This window comes from Rhinolophus ferrumequinum, chromosome 9, assembly GCF_004115265.2.
Source record: "Rhinolophus ferrumequinum isolate MPI-CBG mRhiFer1 chromosome 9, mRhiFer1_v1.p, whole genome shotgun sequence".
Classification (NCBI taxonomy): Eukaryota; Metazoa; Chordata; class Mammalia; order Chiroptera; family Rhinolophidae; genus Rhinolophus; species Rhinolophus ferrumequinum.
In genome coordinates, this window is record NC_046292.1 from 81116932 (window position 1) to 81133314 (window position 16383).

Consider the following 16383-nt stretch of genomic DNA (forward strand, 5'->3'; position numbering starts at 1 on the left):
CTATTCCAGCAGCTGACATTGCAGTTTCTGTGTAAACACTGGGTGGAGGAGGAAAGAGGGTATTTTGGTTGCTTTTGTCAGTTTGAGAATCTCTACCTCCTTTCGATATACAGTCATTCAGGGGAGTGGAAAACCAGTTATAAAAGAAGGAAATTATTCTTTGCAGAGAAATTCAGATTGAGATAAATCACATACACATACACACACACACCCCAGCGTAATTTATAGTTCAAAGAGCAATAAGAACTAGAAAGTAAGGAAACAGGGATTGTGACTCAACTCAGTTACCCACTAGCTGTGTGACCTTAGTCAAGTCACTTGCCAATCTGGGAACACACTAAAGCCCCACCTACTTTGATTTATATGTCTAGGGTGGGACCCGGATATCTATATTGTAATAAAAAGCTCTCTGGGTTATTCTCAGCCATATATCCAGGCTGAAAATCACTGACACTATGTTTTGGGACTTAATATTTTTAAAATGTTATGTTCTAACTCTTTTTCTTAAATTACCATGAATTAAGTGGTATAAGACAGAAAAGTAAATGTTAGGTTAGGTTGCACTTGCATATAGCTTACTGAGAACTAATAATAAGACAGATACATATAAATATATACCCACAGAGGGGAGGGTAGGAGGGTTGTACGGAAGGACAAGCGTGAATGGTGGGTGTAGGGACCACTGCAGCCCTGTTCGTTTTGGAGGGGTGAAGGAGTTTTATGACCTGTATCAAATGACACGATACGGTGGCAGGAGGGCAGAAAGATGTTCTCTATGCCAAGGAGGAACTATCAGAGAAGGGAAAGAGAACTGCATACTCGCTGGGTTAGGAGGTTCTGCTTGATTTAGGAAAAAGATTTGCTTAGCAGCACAGTGGGAAAAGACTGGATAGGCAATGAGAAGCAGGGGGTTTTAAGTAAGGAGTGTGTTAACAGATATTTTGGGTGACATAAAGCCACCTGAAAAGCACACATAAAGAGGTGCTTTGCCATCCTGTACTGAATCACATACATGGAACAGATTTCTCTAAAACAAAATGAGGTTTCCCAGGGGCTTTTCAAAATCACAGACTCAAGTGGATGGACCTGATGCACAGTGCTAGAGGAAGCACCTGCAGCAAGATGGGCAAAACCCTGGGCTTGGAGGTCCGAGACTGCAAGCATCAGTAGAACACGGACTGTCTCTGGCCAACAACTTAGCCATTGGACCTCAGCTGTCTCACCACGTTCGTTAAACAACGAGGGACCTGCTGCCCAGGGAGAAAGGCAGTCTGCTAGGGGCTGGAGATGATGGTGTCTGAAGGGACAGTCCCTCCCCTGATAGAGTTGATAGACTACAGTGCCATTCAGACAGTCAAGTAATAATGCTATTATCTAATGTGTGATTACAAATTGAGATAGGGCCTCTTACAAGAAAGGGACATGGTTCTACCAGAACATGTGATAAATAACCTCCCCTACGGGGGCATTAGAAAAGGTTTTTCTGAGGAAGAGATCCCCGAGCCGAGTTTGAAAGATGAATATACATTATCTCAGCAAAGGGCAGTCAGGTAGAGGCTTAGGGAACTTCTCCACACATAGCAAGCTGGGCAATGGTTCCTGAGGGAGAAATCATGTTACTGTGGACAAAGAGAAAGCAAGCTGGTGTGACTATAGCCACCAGCATCGGGTGGAGAATGGTTTGAGATGTGACCAGTGGGGAGGGGCTGGGCCATGCAGGCCTTCTGGACCATGTAATTCTATGGGCAATGGGAATAAAGGACCAGAGTGCAGTACAGCAGTCCAGGCAGAAGAGGAGATGGAAGCTCAGACTAAGATGCTGGTGACAGAGATGGAGACAAAGGATGCATTCAAAACATATGTAGGTGGCAACATTGCTACGACTTAAAACGAAGGATCAGATGTGGGATGTGAAGGAAAGAGACGGTCAAGGATGACTCCTCTGGTTCCTGACTAGCGTAGCTGAATGGATGGTGGTGTCAATTACTAAGGTAGGAGACACGTGATGAGAATCAGGTTTGGAGGGATGCTGGAGAGCTCAGTGTTAACCGTGCCTAAGAGGAGACATCAAGTATGTGCTAGGGAACTGTAGTCAGATGCTTCATAAAACAAGGATGGGAAGTTAGATGAGACTGTGCTGTGTGGCATTGACTATGCTAGATTCTTTCATGTATCAGTGCTTCTCAGCTTTTCCATGGAAATACCCGCAATGGCAAAAGAGTAATGCCAGGGGTTCTGAGGGCAGGACTGAAGTTGCCTGTCCCAAGCACGCCATTTCTTTAATGTACTGAGCTTTTTTCCTTAAGAACTAAAGTGGACCTCACATAATATATCTGCCCTTATTTAAACAAGAAAATATCCCCCCACCCACTACTACCAATTTCCATAACTGACATTCTTGGACGAGATGGCTTATTTATTCTCTGGCTTTGTCCATTTCCTAGTACAAAACCCTGCGTCCACAGGGGATACACAGATCATGTTGAGAAGGGTGGAATGTCATGTACGTTAACTTAATGCTCACCACAATCCTGTGAAGTATTCTCATCCGCATTTTACAGATGAGGTACCTGAAGACCAGCAAAATTTACCTGCTCGGAGTCACATAGCAGTAAGAAGAAGAGCAGAAAGAGGTTTTAATGCCTGTTTTCCCCCCGCCACGATACCACTCTGTTGTGCAGATTGTTATAATGATATAAGGCTCTAAATATAATCTAATGTATAAGGCTCTACAAACTGGAAGGCAATATCATTTTTAGTTTATTTGGGGCTGGACGTCATGGTAGAATGACATAATTACACTTTATTTTTAGGAGCTTCCTTTTAAGGCACTCTTTACTTATTATTTCTTTTAGCAAGGTATACACATGCTTCCCTTCTAATCTTATTTTTAGCAGCCCTTCCAAAGTTAGAATTAAGTTTAACTGGGGCCAAAGACAAGCTTATCACTGCTCTGGGAAGTCTTTGGTGCAGAAAGACAACTCCAATCATTTGACCTTGTCTACTACTGAGCTGTAAAACACAGGGGGAAGAGAATTTAATATGGGGGAAAAGAAAATGCAATGATTTCCTTTTCACTAACCAAGGCTAGGTCTAATCCTTCTTCTCTACCAATTTTCGTAAAACAAAGATGAAAAAAGAAAAAAGGAGAAGATATTAAATAAAGTTAAAGAAGTCAGAAGAAGAGCAATGCATCGGGGAAGAGAGAAGGTGTAATGTGTACTGCATCTGCTCAAAGGACAGCAGGAATAAATCAGATAATTGAGAACCGAGCACAATGGTGAGCCAATCAACTGGGGAATGTGTGGACTTTGGGAAGTAGGCAATAGAAGTAAACAGAACAAAACCATCCATATTTTTTTTAAAAGAACATTGAGAAACTGTCTTGTTAGATGTGTGGCGAAAAGCACGCGAGTGGGTAATTTTTCATATAAAAGAAAAAGAAAGCCAATAAGGACTTACTTTAAAATAAGAAAATCTATTATAAAATATAAGGATTCCTCCCTTTAATGTTATTCAGTTGTTAAAACACAGGGCAGTATAAAATCTGAGTGACCATACACGTGAATGCTCTGGTGTAAATTTTTTGGTTATAAAACTGGATTGTAGTGATGGTTGCACAACTCTTTAAATTTACTTAAATCATTGAGTTGTATATTGACAACGAGACAATTTTATGGTATGTAAATTATATTCAATAAAACTGTTAAGAAGTGAACATGAACAAGAAAATAGTGCCCACAAGGAAAAATTCCCATCATGGTAAACACATCAGTTAAAATTCGTAAATCTAAGCAGGCAATTAAATTAATAAACCCTAGGCCATAGTAAGCAAGAGGACAATGTGAAAATAATTAGAAATATAGCACATAATGATAAATTTCTAAAAATAGTTTTTTGAATCTCTAATACAGTGGTACCAAATATAAAAAGCAGGAATCTGATCCCCCCAGCCCCGCCCCAAAATGAAAATACAGTTCAGAGAGTGGCACTACAACTCCTTGGATATTCAGAAAAGAACCAAATTTCACGGCTGCAGTAAATGCAGAACACTGTAATAGGCTTTCGAGATGGTCCTACGACAACTGAAATATTGAAACAAAAATGCACAGGCCAGCAAATGTGCAAAGACATTGCAGGAACATCCAGTCTAAAATTCTATGCTAATAATAAGATAGCCTGAAGAGGAAAAGGGGGAAAAATTGCTGATTTGCTTTTATAGACTGACAAAAATTAGTTGAATAGATCCAAACACATAAAGGAGCTTCACATACCCTTCTTGCCTGAAATGAGTGGGAGAGGAATTCTTAATCACTGTACCAAAAATAGCTTAAAATGGCCCCCCCTAAAAAAAAAAAAAAAAACATATTCAAAAGTTGGCACATCCAAGGAAGAAGACTCTCTAAGTTTGCCATCAAACTCCACCTTAACATAAAAACCACGCAGAAAACCTGGAAAGGCATAGTTATTTTTGCATCTTTATCACCATCTATTAATCATGCCTTTTTATTTTCTGTACTTCTGATGCACTGGCATGTTGACATTTTGGGTCCTTGCTGATCCCGGAGAGACTGTCCCTCCCAGGGATAGCCAGTTCCTACAGCTAGGAAATGACTTTCCTAAATATGCACCTTTTACATGCAAACCAACCAACCTGAGTTCATCCCCTCAAACACCTCCCTTATCAGTTCTTACACTACAGGCCACTGTCCGCTGCCGTAATCACCCCAGGGCCGGGTACCAGACCACTAGAGACTCTCCCTATGACCCAGAGGCCATTAAAATGAGTCAAACTAGCCAGGGAAGCCTGTTTACCCTGCCCTGCCCATTCCTTCCTGTGGAAACCACCATAAGGCTCCTGTCCATGTTTTCCGCCTACTCTCTCTGCCGCCTGACCAGCCCTGGTGCTGCGCCATGTGGCCCTCCATGGTGTGGTGTGACCCTTTCTCTCAGGATTTGTGATTACAACAAACTATCTTTTCAATGGCAGTTGTCTACTGATCTGTTGAGGCCATCCCAGAATAATGATTAGACCTACATTTTAAAAACACCTTTCCTTGCACTGGTTTGTAAACAAAGAAAAAAACTAAGGGGATTTTCCACAGCTTTATGTTCCAATCTATTGTTTTAAAGTCAATTTACATTTGAGCATGTGCTTTAGAAATGGGGAGACTGGTTTAGAACTGATCCTCAGCAGCAAATTCCACCAGAGTCCAGAGATTAACTCTAATAATGGAGTGACAGTCGTTCTAATCACTTTTAAAACTCTTCTTCGTAGACTGAGCTCAGTCTATGCCATATTTATTAAAAGCTAGTTCCTCATCATCTCTCCTTAGTTATTTTCCCAGTCTCCTTATCCACCTGGGTTTGTGCTAAGCCAGGGAATCCTGTGCTTCTTTGTCATCGATGAATTTAAAATAGACATGTTGGGTGGGCTCATTCTCCTTAGTAAATGCCTAGAGTGGATGAATTTGTTAGAAATAACTACAAGCCGTTCTCTTTTCCATTTTTTTGCAACCACACATATGCTTTTATTTTTTATTTATGAAAGTCATACATGAAAATATTTCCACTTTAAATAATTCAAAACCTATAGAGGAAACAATGTACTATTTCCCCTGCCTTCTTACATTGACCCAACCCACCAAATCGCACTGCTGCCCTCCTTTGATATTTTGATATTCTCTCTCTTTTCTTTCCTTCCTGTTTTTCTCCCTCTTTCCCACATACTCACACCCCTCCCCACTGCATATAAATATAGTTTTTTAAAAACAGAAGTGGAATCATTCTGCTTATATTGTTCTGTAAGTCTTTTTCCCCCCTCTCATTTATCAACGTTTGAGAGGTCTTCCCATCAGTACATGCAGAAGCACCTCGTTCTTTTTAAGCGTCATATAGGAGATAAGCACCATCCTTTATTTAACCATCTGCAACTGAAGGAAATTTAAGTCGTTTCAAATTTGGGACATACAAACACTGCCACTGTAAATATACTTTTTCACCCATGTGAACAGGTACAAGAATTTTTCTAGACTATAACACGACAAAATAATTTCTGGGTGGGGCAGTACCGATGGGAGAAAATAACTCATATTTTATAATTTTAAGTATTGCATCTTTGTTTAAAAAAATGAGGAAATCGGGGGGAAGCAATATTGATGCTAGAACAAGTCATTTGGTTCTACTCAGAGTACCAGAGCAGCGACTTACTTAGATTTCTCTCTAGGATAATCTATCTCTATTGAATTCTCTATTCAACTGCTTTTAAATTACATTCTGCAAGGGATAGAAGTTTGAAGGAGGTAAAACAATTGAAAAACAATGAAAGTTTTAGTAGCTTACTGCAGGGTCTTATACCTTCAGTCATTAAAATAGTCAACTTGTAAGTAAAATACGTAGCTTTCATCCCTTTAAACTTTTACAACTCCAGTTAAAGTGAATTTAGGCCACAAGTCTATAAGTGACAAATGGAATGAGCCTTGAGAACCTAGGAAATTTACCCACTGTTCATCTGACTTCGTGAAGAATGAGGGTTATTAATATGATGTCACAACTCTAGCCTAGAAGGACCCAGCACAAAACAACTCACATTTACACTATCTCTGGAGAAAATGCTTTCATTTTTTAAGATGATGAGATTTTATTTCAAAATTAAATTTATACATACAATATATAAGAGAGGAGAAAAGGGAGCAAGGATTTGGAGGAGTAAACCCGAAGGTCTTCCATTTTGAAAGGTCAAATGGCAAATTCAAGTTGATCTTTTATAATATTTCTTAAGGAAATCAATGAAAAAAGCAACATGCGTGTCAATCTAAATGTTATGTTGAAAAAAGAAGGGAAAGTAAAAAAGAACGCAACTCTAAATGTCTAGTTTTGGACAGAATGGTATGATAAACATATTCAAGAAGTCATGTTAGTCTAGAACCAGTCTGTATGAGCACCAAATACGGTGCCTTTTACTAACTATGAAGATGTTTGAGTCCCATGAATAGCTAAACATTTGCTAAATGTGGACTAACTAGGAGAGAAGGTTTTCAATTACTTGATTATCCAAAGAAAACTTACTGACTTACTAACTAAAAGTGAATTTAACAAAATATTTGGCAATTAAGGGCAAATGATCTTCAAAATCAGAGAGGCTGACCCGTTTAGAACTTTCCTCCCACTAACAATCCAAGCCATGTGGAAATTCCATTTAACAGAAGCTAAGGCACATGTGTCCTCATCACGTGATAATAAGCACAGATCCTGATACCCCCAGTTGCAGTATGAACTTCAGCGAAGGTCCAAGGGGAGAGAGCACAAGAATAAAGTCCCATATCTGCAACATGGCAACCCAGCCACTGTGCTTGCGTAATGCTGCCTGCTAGCTTGGGTGAACTCTTCATGGCCCTCGAGGTAGAGCTGAGATTGATTATTTCCCATTCTTTGTGATTATATGCAAGCTATCTAGATCAGCACGTTCTAAAGTCAGTAACCCCCAGAGACGCTCTGAGGAAAGGGTTCCGAGGACAATAGTTTTGGGAAATGCCACACACTACTAGAGTCTCACAGTGTATATGTGAGCACAAAAACACCTAAGTGAGGAAACCAATTTAACTCAGTTTAACCCAGTGTTTCTCCCAAATTCACTGACAATATGACCCTTTTGGAGTACCATGGGACTTTCACTCTGATGAAAGTCTCTGGGTGATGGTGATCTATACACCAGGTAGCAGGAAGCAGATGTGGTATTCTGTTGTAGAAAGGAACCAGGAGGTCAGTCCGTCTAACTCAGCAGGGACACAGAGGAGCCAAGCTCTTTTGTCAATAGCTTTCCGGTAAACGAATCAAACACAACCAAAGCCCCAAAGTCCAGCAATATCAAACGAGCAAAGAATGACTGGAAGATCCTAACGGAGCTAACTGACCAGCCATCTCTCTACCTGTCTTTCTGTGGTCCTGGTAGAAACTTCGCTTGGTAAAGATTTACATTCTAATGAGTTCCCGATGGGCCAGCCTCCCCCAGACAAGTACAGATTAGACTTGTTTAACCTTGAGCAGCCCAGTACCACACCGTAGCTGCCCAAAATAACACTTTTGGTTTTGACATAATTGATATTAGGTACTTCGTTCTGACGAAGTTCAGACAGTGCGATTCCCCTGGAGTCAGAGAGCAGGGCAGCAGGACCATGTCATTAGCACAGATGAGATGATTTGTTCTCCTCTTGCCTGTGGGAGATGTGCTTAGAGCCAGGTCCCACAGGAGCTCTCTCTATCTCCTGATTAAGTGTTTGGGAAAAAGGAAGGATCACAGACTCACTTTAAGCTGTAAGTTGTGCTGTTAAAAGTATATTCTCCAAGGATCTTGATTGGATCTTGGTTTGAACAAACCAGCTCTAAAAGCGTTTTGGGGTCAGTTGGAAAAATATGAATATGGACTGGGTATAAGATAATATTAGGGAATTACTGTTAGTTTTGCTACATATTATAATGGTCTTGTGGTTCTACAGGACATTTTCCTTATTGTTTTAGAGATGTTAGTAATTTATTTTAAAACACTTCAGGGGAAAAAAAAGTAACATACATGGCCAAATCTTAGTAACTGTTAGGTGATGGTTACAAACCTATACAATTACGTAACCTTATTGTTAGGCCATATTTAGGCCAGGAGCAGAAACATTCTTATCTTAAAAGCCATCTTGTCTTGCTTGTACCTTGTACCTGCCGGCTTGTGTTTGCCTGAGGCCTGGAGAAACTGCCTGGAATGTAGAAACCATCTTATCCTAAAGTCATCTTGTCTTGCTTTGTACTTTGTACCTGAAAGCCTGTGTTCCTCTCCTAGGGGCTTATGATCTGCAGGCCTGGGTGGTCCAGAGGGCGGCCCGGGGGTCAGAATGTGGAACCAGAGGGCTCGGTCATGCCCCAAACCCTTTGTTGTGAGAGACAATGCAAGGAGAACCCCCTGAAGCATAGAAGGGGGAACAGCCTCCTTTACCCCCTCCTATAAAACTCCACACCCCTTTTTCCTTGAGGGAGGTTATGATCTTTTCTAGCCCGATCTCCTGCAGCTCAAACATGCCAAATAAATTCTAATCGACCAATTTTGGTCTCCCGAGACTTGAGACTCATTCCTTTGGCCGTGCCTAACACTTATCACTATACAATTCTCTCAACTTCTCTTATGCTTGCAAATTTTCAAAATAAAAAGTAAACACAAAAATGAATGAATATTACAAGTAAAAATTGAGTGAACTGAGCAAGACAAGAACACATATATTATGATTCCACTTACATAAAGTTAAAAAACTGGCAAAACTGAATACGTGGTTTAGAGATGCATATCACTAAACTTCAAAACTCAAAGGAAAGAAAGGATATGAGGACATTAAGAACCAGGTTAGTGGCTACCTGTGGTGGGAAGAGGACCTGCAATCAGAAAGTCACCTTAGGGGCTTCTAGGTGCTGTCGATATTTTCTTTTTTGACTTCGGCAGTGGTTATGTGGTGTTCACTTCATAACCATCTGTTAAACTGTACGTCGATGCCTAATGCATTTTCTCAATGGATTCTATTTTCCAAAATAAAATCATTAAATGGGCATTCCTATTAACTTTGCTTCTCTTTGTACAGTTGCAGTAGTCTCTGATGGGGAATAAAAACCTCCGCCACCATATAATGAAATTACGCAGTTGGCCAGCAGACGACTAACTCTTGTCAATGAAAGAAAGGGTGATTATAAGGCAATAAAAGACACAAGTCTTTTCCTGGTCATTTCTTCAAATAGGTCAGACCCGCGTATAGAAGGGTTGCTCTTCACGCTTGCAAGTCTTTAGGTAGCAAGACAGAGACCTAGCGTTTCGGGGGACAAATGTTGGCAGGAAGTTTTAGAGGTGAGTAATTTTGCAGAAGCAAGGATTCTGAATTTTGAAAATAAGATGGACGATTTTTGGAGCCCGTCCGTGAAGTAATAAGTAAGAAGCAACATAGGGTAAGTAGTTTTGCAAGGATCAGGCTCATCACTCTTGGGAGTACACGAGGGAAATTTATGCTACAATGTGCAGATTCCACTTTCTTTAGCTCCCACCTCAATCTGCACAGGAAACTTCAAATCAAATTCTAATAAAGTATTAGTTTTCTCTTCTGAGATCTATGAGACACAAAAGAAATAATTCCTTCTCCATTTACTGGCCCCCTCTTATGGGAGCATGGTAGAATCTGATTTAAGATCTGAAAAATAATTTACGTTAAGCCCTGTTTACAACCTTCACTTTGTCCTTTCACCTATATACCATCTATTATGACAGACTTTTTCATTAAATGTGAAACAGATGGCCCTACAGTGACAGAGAATGCAATGTGATGAAAGTGATTATGCTAGAAATAAAGGTTTAATGCTTTGGGGCTTGTTTCTATTACTTGTAGGAAAGGGTGTCATAACATCTAATTTTTTTGTAATTGTGCACTGAGCCACACTCACATTTCTACCACGTTCTCTGCTGCCTCTAACATTCCCCTGCTCCCCCCAGGAATAAAAAGAAAATTCATTGATTTAGAGCTAGTTAAGTGAGTTTCTCCTTCCAGATGTAGAAGCATAATGCCGTACTGTATTTCATTCCAGACACCTAATTATTATTGATCGCTTTATGATAGAAGTATAGTGCCTAAAGCACTGAAGAATGGAAATCTGAAATCCTGCCCAGAACAGCTTAATACCCCAGCTACCACCTGTTACCTCAAAGATAATAGGGCCCTTGTTCAAAATGGTTTTGTGGTGCCAAGTTCATGGAAATAAGCTTGCTGCTTCACTGCTTGTTTTTCTACTCATGGTCAGATCAACCCTGCTGCACTGAAGTCTTTAGAAGGCAGTGTGAAGATATTTACGCTTTAAAATCTTACTTCTCTGACACTGTATGAGACAGTGAAAGACAGCAGCATTAGGCTGAGGGTTTTTATTCGTTCTTATTATCTACGGTTACGACTGAAGTCAGCTAATCATTTTGAACAAAAATTTAAAACATCATAACTATGCGTTGTTGTGTCAGATGTCCACGCAGACAAATATGTTGTCTGATAGGAACATTTTTGGTAAAGACTTGATTTCTCCCTTACATTGCCATGGTAACACTTAAACTATGTATTAGGAGCTACTCTATGTGCTTTCCATGGAGTACTTTATGTAAGCCTCGAAACAACTCTACAAGTTTGTTACTACCCATCTGCATGTTGCAGATAAAGAAGATGTTAAATAACTTGTCCAAGGAGCACCGTTGGACCTGAATCCAAACCGTGTAACTACAGTGTGTGGATGCTTAAACATGACATTGGACTGCCCATCTATGCCTTTAAAAGCTAGAAACAGGCCAAATATATCTGTTCAGCCTATCTATGAACAAAATAACTGGTATAGATAGGCTGTAGTCTATATATAAAAGAACTAAAGATATCATTTTTGCTTTTTCCTGAGCAGAATGATGAGAATTTCTTAAGTCATTATATTAAGTGCAGCAGTTATGTAATTTTCCTTGAAGGAGGTTTCGCAGATGAAGATGAAGCATACTGCCTTGCATGTAAAACTCAACAAACTGTGAGATTGTTATTACGACCATTATCATTTGACCAGTCTTCACTTTAGGAAAAAGTTCAACTGGCCAGAGGAAATACAGAGTCACACACAAATTGATAAATTCACTTTCTTTTATATGTACAGGCATGCCTCGGTCTATTGCACTTCACTTTATTGTACTTCACTGGTATTGCATTTTTTTTTTTACAAATTGAAGGCAAGACTCTCTACCAGCAAAACTATTACGACTCGCTTTACTGCAATACTTGCTTTATTACAGTGGCCTAGAACCGAACCCATAATATCTCTGAGGTATGCCTGCATGTGTAAGAAACGTCCACGTTTAGGAAGGTAAATATCTGCTCAATTACTTCTCATCAGTCATCTCAAGGTGGAGAGAACTATACAGGAAAGGAATGTGTAGATTTACTATGCATTTCAATACCTATCCTTGAAACATTGAGCTACACCAAAGGAGAATACAAATGTTCATGGAGAAGAAATGCATAATCTTTGCATGTAATTAAATAACAAAACTATCCAAATCTGAGTCCAAGTTATTTAGGAATGTTCCTTCCCATTCTGTACATCAAATATATTTTTTTCATTTCTGTCTCAATCTTCTCCTCTTGTGTGAGAAGAGGTTTCACCCAGAAAAGGACTGGATTTGGCTGTACTTCATCCAAGCATTCACCAACTAATGATAAAAACAGTATGGCCAAATATCCATTATCTTCAAATAGGAAAAATAAATTATTAATTTGTACTAGGAGGAAAAAAAGTCAACCTTTAGTACCTGGATACTATCCTTAAAATAAAAAGAAATCCCAGAATATTTGAATAGCAGGTTAGTACACCAAATATTTAGCCTAACAGCTATTGGAAAAATTGAAAAACATAACCACGGTGAAGAAGAAAGAAGAAATCTCATAGCACATGCAACAAAGAAGAAAGATCTAGAAGCACAGTGCTACTCAAAGCTTTCCTTGAGGCACTGCTTGTTCTCACAGAATGCCATCAGCCCTCCCAGTTATGACAAGGCAGTGAGACGTGAAAGGCAGCGTGCTCCTCCCGTCAATGAATGCTCAGTCTTCTCTGCTCGTCTTTTGTGATTGCAACTTCTGGGTTTTGTTTTTTGACGGGCGTTTCTGCACGTCTTTTGAAGTCACCGTCACATGCAGAGTGGAAACTGACAAGTGTACACTCCTAATCCACAAATAAAAATAGCAGAATTCAATTGCTTTCATTTGCTTGAAACTGATTCTTCATGAAATCGTAAATAAAACTTTGTTCCATAATATTGCAGTTCTGCAGTTCTGCAGTTTCTCAGTTCTGCAGTTTCTCAGTTCGAGGAGTTGACTCCTAGTCATGGGTTGACTCCTAGTTATGGGTTGATCTGAGTAAATATCTGGGCCAAGGCAGCAATTCAAAATTCAAGTTCTGCTTCTTAGTGCCATCTTGACTTGCGAGAGGGAGGGGATGAGAGATTTATTGGCCGTGGTACTGAAGGGCATCTAGCTGATCTCAATGGTGTTCAAAGGCAAATGTGAGCCATGAACCTATTTCTTTATTCCTGGCAAACCCATCAAAGGGACTGTTCTGGCCTCATCATCAGGTTAATAGAGAATCTTGCCTGAGGTTGTATCTACACAACATTACAGGAACCAGCAATGAAAATAGATCAATCAACTTGATTTAATTTTCCCTCTATGAAAACATCCTGTCACCTGGCAGAGTTAACTAGACAAAGTAATCGCTGTGAAACCATGAACACAGAGCCTAAAGAGAAACTGACAGGACTCCGTCACATGTTGTGTTGACACTATTAAGCTCAGCGATGCCATAAGCTTAGCATTTTATTTTTACTGTGGAAAAATACATATAACATAAAATTTATTGTCTTAACCACTCTAACTGTACAGTTTACTAGTGTTAAGTGTATTCACATTGTTGTACAACCTCTTTCCAGAACTTTTTCATCTTGCAAAACTGAAACTCCATACCCGTCAAACCACTCCCCCCGTACCTCTCTCCCCCGGGCCCCGGCAACCACCATTCTGCTTCTGTTTCTATGAATGTGACTACTCTGGTATCATAGCAGTGGAATCATACAGTATTTGTCTTTTCTGTGATTGGTTTATTACATTTACCATAATGTCCTCAAGATTCATCTATGTTGTAGCACTGACAAGATTTCCTTCCTTTTCAAGGCTAACATCGCATTGTATGTAGATACCATCTTGTTCATTCATCCCTAGATGGACACTTGGTTGTTTCCACCTCTTGGCTATTGTGAATAATGCTTCCATGAACGTAGGTGTGCAAATATCTCTTTGAGAACCACTTCAATTCTTTTGGAATTACTGGGTCATGGGGTAATTTTATTTTTAATTTTTTGAGGAACCTCCATAATGCTTTCCACGGTGGCCGCACCATTTTCCATTTCCACCAACAGTGCACAAGAGCTCTGATGTCTTTACATCTTTGCCAACACTTGTTATTTTCTGGGTTGTTTTGTTTTTGTTGTTTTTATAACAGCCAACCTAATGTTTGTGAGGTGATGATCTTAATTTTAAGATGTCAAAACTCAAGGAAAGGGAAATTATGAGAATCTAGAATTATATCTGGCTATGAGTTTAAATGCTTTTAAAAGTTTCCATTTCTTCATCTCAGGTCGCAGAAATATATCACAAAATAAAGGGCTTTTTTGGTCATTTGGGATTATAAAACTTGATTTCTTTATAGAGGAAAAGTGGGAATAGATTTCATGAAAAAGATGAATAAGAGGAAAGGTTGTATTTTTCAGAGAAAGAAATAAAGGTTTTGTTATTGTAGTTATTTTTGGTTTATATTCAAAATAAATACTTATCTTCATAGTAAAGGAAGGACAGTAGCTTCACTGGGAATATTTGTATTTCCCTCCTTTGTGTGTGATAAAGGTTTAATTATCTGAGTCAAAATTTCTGGTTTATGAGGAACCCTGGCTACCTGGTAAGCACTGGGTCTCTCTCTTTGAAGCTTCGCTGGGGCTTAAAACAATGCTGTCCATTCAAACTGATTTCCTCAAATGAAAAATTTGGGGGGAATACAATTGAGTCCAAAACTATCAGGATGGATTCTGTAAGACTTCTAGCTCCATGTTTCAAATAAATAGAAAATATATTTATAATGGAAAAAAAAATTAGTTTGTGAATATGTACAGTAGGCGTTAGAAAACTTTTCTGTAAAGGGCTAGATAGCCACAGTCTCTGTGGAAACTGCTCAACTCTGCCATAGCAGCTATAGATAGTGTGCAAATGAATGAGCATGACTGTGTTTCAATAAAACTTTATTTACAAAAAGAGGCTGGAAGATGGATTTGGTTTGTGGGTCATAGTTTGCTAACCCCCGTTGCAGAAGACCCAAGGGAAAGACATTTAAAAATTAGAGTTTTCTTGTAAGTTGAAGGAGGAAGAACAAACCTTCAAGTTCTGTGGCACAAATGAAGAGAGAGAGAGAGAGACAGAGAGACAGAGAGAGAGAGAGAGAGAGAGAGAGAGAGAGAGAGAGAGAGACAGAGAGACAGAGACAGATAGAGAGACAGATAGAAAAATAAAAAAGACCAATGGCAAAATAAACCCTCTTGACGCAATTTCTTTCAAAACGAAGAATAACACTGTAGCTTTCATGTACACAAATGCATTTCGTAGTTCCATGTCATGTCCATGCTTTAGATTCTTTATCTAAAACAGCCTACAATAAATAAAAATCAACACAACCTCGGATGTGGAACCTTGAAATCCTAACTTCCTCAAAGGCTAATGTTTGACTTTACAAAGAAGAAATTCTCAAGTAAAATCGCACCCTTAATGACAAGCTACTTCACAGATTCTTGTTGTCAGTATAAGGACATGACATCTTCCCGATTAATCAGGCTCCCAGGTCCCTGCAAGGACGTGCGCCTATTCATAGGGTTGGCTGGGCCAGTGTCCTCTGACATCCATCTCGTTTTCCCCTTGGAGTTTCTCCCAGTGTACTGACAAAGACGCTCTCCTAGATCAAACTCTAGTCAGGCTCCTCGGAGTCCTCTTTTTGACCAGGCCTTAAACAACTCAGCCTACAAGAACTCAATTTTCAACACAAAAGATTTCATCTACCCCACCTCCCTGACCCTCCACCCCATCCTACACACACTAAGAGACTTTAAGAAACACTAGCATATTTTCTAGCAGTGCAAGGTTGTGTCCCTTGGATGACGACTCTATCCCCTGAAAACCCTTACCACAGAAAGCTCAATGCTGCCAAAAGAACTTACTACTTGTTTTGGCCAGCACCTGGCATAGGCCCCTGACCTCTCCATTCTTAAAGCATTTGCTTTAGAAAATCTACAATAATAAATCCTTTCTCTATCTCTTTGAGATGTGTGTGTATCTTCTACAACCCAGGATTGTCTTTTTCAAGGACCTGGAAGCCATTCCTTTGAAATGGAATCATTTCATGAAAGACAGAGCCTCTGTCTCCCAGTCTCTGAGGGAGGGCAGAAGCCTAACTTAAACAAGAGCCAGTTAAAAGACACAGAGGGCCTAACACATCCCTTAATGCCCTTCAGCACTTTTCCTTTAGCACACAGCCAGTGTTTCAAAGGGCTGCCTTTTGTTTCCATGGAGTTGAACTCAGGTTACACTGGGGTGTTTCCTCTACTGAAATAGTAAGGAATTACATTTGTCTTACAGCCTTTCACGAGAGTCCAGCTTTGTTTCTCTTTGACAGTGATTAGAGCTCCAGGTTGCCTTCAAGGAACACTGCACCATCTGTAACGCTTGGGCACCAAGAGAGACAAAACTTTCTCCTGTTTTC

The 16383-nt window shown here is 39.7% G+C and overlaps 1 protein-coding gene across 7 annotated transcripts in view; it reads right to left on the bottom strand.

The window, feature by feature from the left end:
* PHACTR1 (phosphatase and actin regulator 1) overlaps positions 1-16383 on the bottom strand; it is a 502857-nt gene that overhangs the window by 104343 nt on the left and 382131 nt on the right. The gene's annotated exons all lie outside the window — the stretch shown is intronic.